The sequence below is a fragment of the Scylla paramamosain genome, chromosome 12 (genome assembly GCF_035594125.1).
Source record: "Scylla paramamosain isolate STU-SP2022 chromosome 12, ASM3559412v1, whole genome shotgun sequence".
NCBI classification, from domain to species: Eukaryota; Metazoa; Arthropoda; class Malacostraca; order Decapoda; family Portunidae; genus Scylla; species Scylla paramamosain.
The window spans coordinates 22,577,948-22,582,947 of NC_087162.1; the positions used below are offsets into that span (position 1 = coordinate 22,577,948).

The 5,000-nt window shown below is 39.7% G+C and overlaps 1 long non-coding RNA gene across 1 annotated transcript in view; it reads left to right on the top strand.

Annotated features, from left to right (window-relative positions):
• Window positions 1-5,000, top strand: part of LOC135105447 (uncharacterized) — a 61,101-nt gene that overhangs the window by 55,872 nt on the left and 229 nt on the right. The window contains exon 4 of the long non-coding RNA XR_010270846.1: window positions 4,846-5,000. This exon is cut by the window's right edge and continues 229 nt beyond it. This is a non-coding gene — a long non-coding RNA (uncharacterized LOC135105447). The remainder of the gene's footprint in view (window positions 1-4,845) is intronic.

Sequence of the window (5,000 nt, forward strand, 5' to 3'; positions counted from 1 at the left end):
CTCTCTCTCTCTCTCTCTCTCTCTCTCTCTCTCTCTCTCTCTCTGATACAATCCACATCCTCCAAAAAAAAAAAAGAGAGATTTGTGAGTAAATATTTAGAGAAATGTTGAACAGACTGCAAAAGAAAGAAATATAATTTAAGATAAACTACACACACACACATACACACATACACACACACACACACACACACACACACACACACACACACACACACACACACACACACACACACACAGAAAGATGAAAAGAAGAGTGATTATACAAACAGTGGAAACAAACTAAGATTTTGACGTAGAAAGCATTGAAAGTTGAAAAAAAGAAACGATAATGATAATGATGATGATAGTGATGATGATGATGATGATGATGATGATGATGATCATGATAGTGATAAGTAGACAAGTAGGTAAGATAGACTGGAAAATAACTAAACTTAACTGGTGCAGGAAGGCAACTATAAACTAAACAAGGTAAATATACTAAATCACACACACACACACACACACACACACACACACACACACACACACACACACACACACACACACACACACACACACTTAGAGTGTTTCTGGGGGCACGTCACTCATACACCTCAATTATGCGAGAGAGAGAGAGAGAGAGAGAGAGAGAGAGAGAGAGAGAGAGAGAGAGAGAGAGAGAGAGAGAGAGAGAGAGAGAGAGAGAGAGAGAGAGAGAGAGAGAGAGAGAGAGAGAGAGAGATGAATGGGTGAATTGTAGTGATGATGGTCGTGAAAATGTAGTAGATTAGAAGAAGAAGCAGGATGACGAGGAGGAGTAGGAGAAAGAGGAGGAGGAGAAGGAGGAGGAGGAGGATGAGGAGGAGGAGGAGGAGGAGGAGGAAGAGGAGGAGGAGGAGGAGGAAAAGCTGGTGGCTGTGGTGGTGAAGAAGAATAGGGAATAATTTAAGATGAAAATTGAGGGAGAGAAGGAAAGTAATGATGAGGAAGGAAGGTTGGTGAAGAGGAAAGAGGAAAACGTGAAGGGATAAGGAAAATGGAAAAAGAGAGGTGATTTGAAACACAGGAACAATGTCTGCGTTTGGGTTTTATTTATTTTCATTTTTATTTTTAATTTTGCTTATTTGTTTTGGTTTGTTTTGCTAAGTTCGTCAGTTGTTATTGTTAAATGATGAGAGGAAATGATTTGTTCCCCTTTTTTTTTCCTTCTTTTTTTTTTTTTTTCTTTAACCAAACATTGTTATTATTTTATTTCCTTTGTGATATTTTCTTTGTCATTATTATTAGTTCTTAGTATTTAGAACTGCTGAAAATTATCTTATGACTTTCTTTACCTTTCTGTACATCTTTGCTTATTGATTTCCTTCTCCTTTCTTTATTTTTTTTGCAGCTAATTCAACGTCTGGCTTTAACGCTGGAACACTGATGGTAATTACATTTTTCACTGCTGTCTGTCTCTTTTCCTACGCTTTTCTCCTCTGTTAATTTAATCCTTTCACAGCGATATGCAATTCCCCACAGCACCAGAAGCAACAACTTTTTAAATCACATCGACAAGAAAAAAAAATGATAAAAAGAATAGATTTAGCAATTTTTAGCCAGTACACCGTTGTGGAGCAAGAAGAAAGGTCCCAGAGTAGTTATTAATAAGGGATGAATACCAAGTCGTAGGGAAAATGTTAATACATGCTCAGGTCAACAGATATTCTCACCTCCCAAGACTGAATGCAGGACGAAGCTCACAAACCTGGACAAAATTTGCGACAGAATGACAAGATCTAGCTGGACTCGGTAAAGTGCACTGGGAGGAAAGGGAAGGTTATCTGAAATGAAGGCTGTATGTGTGTATGTGTGTGTGTGTGTGTGTGTGTGTGTGTGTGATCTAGAGGACAGTGCAACAGCAGCTGAAAATTCAATGTAAAAATAACGGTAATAACTTTCTTTTCATTACCTATTGTTAATTAATTTGTTTTCAGAAGAACGTGAAGAAAAAAAAAATGTAAGAGAGAGAGAGAGAGAGAGAGAGAGAGAGAGAGAGAGAGAGAGAGAGAGAGAGAGAGAGAGAGAGAGAGAGAGAGAGAGAGAGAGAGAGAGAGAGAGAAAGAGAGCAGGGGGGAATGAACTCGGCAAAATAATAGCTTTTCTCTCTCCTAATAACATTGATCTGAACAATATGAATAGCTGGAGGATCAAAATAACACAAATGAGAAGACCTCCCCGACCATCCCCGGCCATCACTGCCTTTCAATACCGGCACATCGCTCACGCAAGTTCAGACCATCCACCGTGTTTTGTTCGGTGAGTATTGATAGAACACGGGCATAGAAAATCACCTTGTTGTACTTGTGAAATCTTCTCCTTTGTATGGCCGCCCCGACTCGACCAAAATACCACGCGACGATAGTAATGACTGGACTGTATGAGTTGTATTGTTCCTGTCGAATGTATTGAAGCGGTAGTATTGTCAAGGGTTTAGAAGTAAGAGTGAGTGGAAGCTTTCTTGTTTCTACTTCTTCTCCTCCTCCTCCTCCTCCTCTTCCTCCTTTCTTCTGTTCCTCGTCCTATCGCCTCATTTATTTTTCCCCTCCTCTTTATTCTTCGTCTCCGAGAAACTGATGGAGGGAGGAGTAAAGGAGTTGGCGGAATGTGGCAAGTCTGGTCCGTAGTTATTTGTGTGCCATGGTGTGTGTGTGTGTGTGTGTGTGTGTTAGGGGGTGGAGGCTGAAGGGATGTAGAGTCATTTATGTGCGTTTCGCTTTGTTTCTTTTCATATTTTCCATATTTTCGTCTTTTTTTTTTTTTTTTTTTTTGCTCGCCTTGTTTTTTCATGTTGTTTTTATTCATAAGAGGAGGCCTAACTGAAGTGTTAAGAAACTATAAAGGTATAGTAACACTGACGCTAATAAATACTCACTCACTGATCATTCTAACCTGAGAAGAAATAATGGCGGCAAGATCACACCCAGACGCTTTAAATCCCTCTAGGCGAGACATTCCCTTTTTAATCACGTAGTAAATATCTGTAATCACTTCCTTTAGAGATCGTAAACAGTAATTCAGTTGAATAATTTAAAGATAAGGTTAACAAATACTTAAAAGATAATCCTCAACAAGCTCTCTTTTTGTCCGAATAATTACACATAAAACTATAACCCCAGTATTTGCTAAAATAACTAATTTATTTTACAGACAGTGATTTCATTATTATTGTGTTCATTTTCAGGTAGCCATGTAGTGTTTACCATAGGGTGAATAATAAAAATTCCTTTCATCCTTTCCAATTAAAATTTTATATTGGGAGGAAGCCTTCTGTTGTATTGTCCTGTCTCTGCTCAGTAGCTAGCAGTTACCAGACAGCCTTGCGAGGGCCTAAAGGTTTATTGCTGTTTGGTTTTCCTTTGTGTTCTTCTTCTTCTTCTTCTTCTTCTTCTTCTTCTTCTTCTTCTTCTTCTTCTTCTTCTTCTTCTTCTTCTTCTTCTTCTTCTTCTTCTTCTTCTTCTTCTTCTTCTTCTTCTGCCTCCTCCTCCTCCTCCTCCTCCTCCTCCTCCTCCTCCTCCTTTCTCGAGGTAATGTCATTGAGTTTTGGTCGTGTTGCGCGATTTAAGAGATGTCCGGCACCTTTTAAAATAATTCTCTCTCTCTCTCTCTCTCTCTCTCTCTCTCTCTCTCTCTCTCTCTCTCTCTCTCTCTCTCTCTCTCTCTCTCTCTCTCTCTCTCCAATTCATCCTTCTCTTTGTTTCCATATCTTGTTTTTTTTTATTATTGTATTTCCTTTTTCTCCTGTTCCTTACCTTTATTCCTTAGTTTTCTTCCTCTCTTTCGTTTTGGTAATTCCCCTTTCTCCTCTTCCCTCTCCTTTTGCTTTCCTTCATTCCTTTCTCTTTTCTGTCCTTTCATTCCTTTCGATTTTCCAATATGTCTCAATTTCCCTTCTCCATCTCTTTTCCTTCCTCCTTTTCCCTTTCTTCCCTCCTCCTCCTCCTCCTCCTCCTCCTTCTCTCTCACCTATTCTTTACCTTTTCCTCCAAATCTAAGTTTCCATCCCGTCTCTCCTTTCCTTTTTGCTATCCTTCCTATCACTTTCTTTTCCTCCAATGTATCCTCTACTCCTCTTTCCCTCTCTCTCTCCACCTCCAACCCTTCCTTTCCTATCCCCTGCTCGTTCCTTCCTTCCCTCCCTCCCTCCCTCTTTCCCATTCCTTCCCAACCTACTCGTCCCTACCCCGCCGGCAGATCACACTAATGCAACAAACTGCCTTGCCTGTCTTGTCCGTTTCACCTGGATTAAATTTCCACCTGAGAAGCGACATGTCATTGGTTAATTCGTCCCTCGGGTTCACCTGTCTTACCTGGCCTCACCTGGGCGGGATGCTTCTTTGTGTTTTTTTTTTCTTTTTTTCTTGCTTTCGTCTTTGTTTTTTTTTTTTTTTTTGTGTGTTTTTCGGTTCATGCATTGGCTTTCTTTCTTTCTTTCTTCTTGGTTTGGTGTTGTGTTGTTTGTTGTTTGTGTTGTTTGGTTGTTTGTGTTTTGGTTTTGTAACTATTTTGTTTGTTTGTTTGTTTGTTTGTTTGTTTGTTTATGTGCTTATTTGTTTGGTTTATTTGGTTGGTGATGGTGGTGGTGTTATCGTTGCTGCTGCTGCTGCTGTTGTTGTTGTTGTTGTTGTTGTTGTTGTTGTTGTTGTTGTTGTTGTTGTTGTTGTTGTTGTTGTTGTCGTTTTAATAATGATGCTCTTTTTTTTATCTATTAATTTTTGTGACTTTTGTTTATTTGCTTATTCGTTTGTTGTTGTTTTGTGTACTGCTCGCATCACGTCCTTTCAGTGCTCTATTTTGTAACATTTCCCCTTCTTTTTTCAGGTTCCCGATCACCTGTAAGCAACATCCCTCTGAGCATCGGTATGACTTGTAACTTAAACAGCGTTGGGGTTTACTGGCAAGCTCTCCCTTCAGTGCTGTGGAAACGTGAGCCAGACGTGCACACGAACAGACAACCCAACGCTCTTAGTAATATA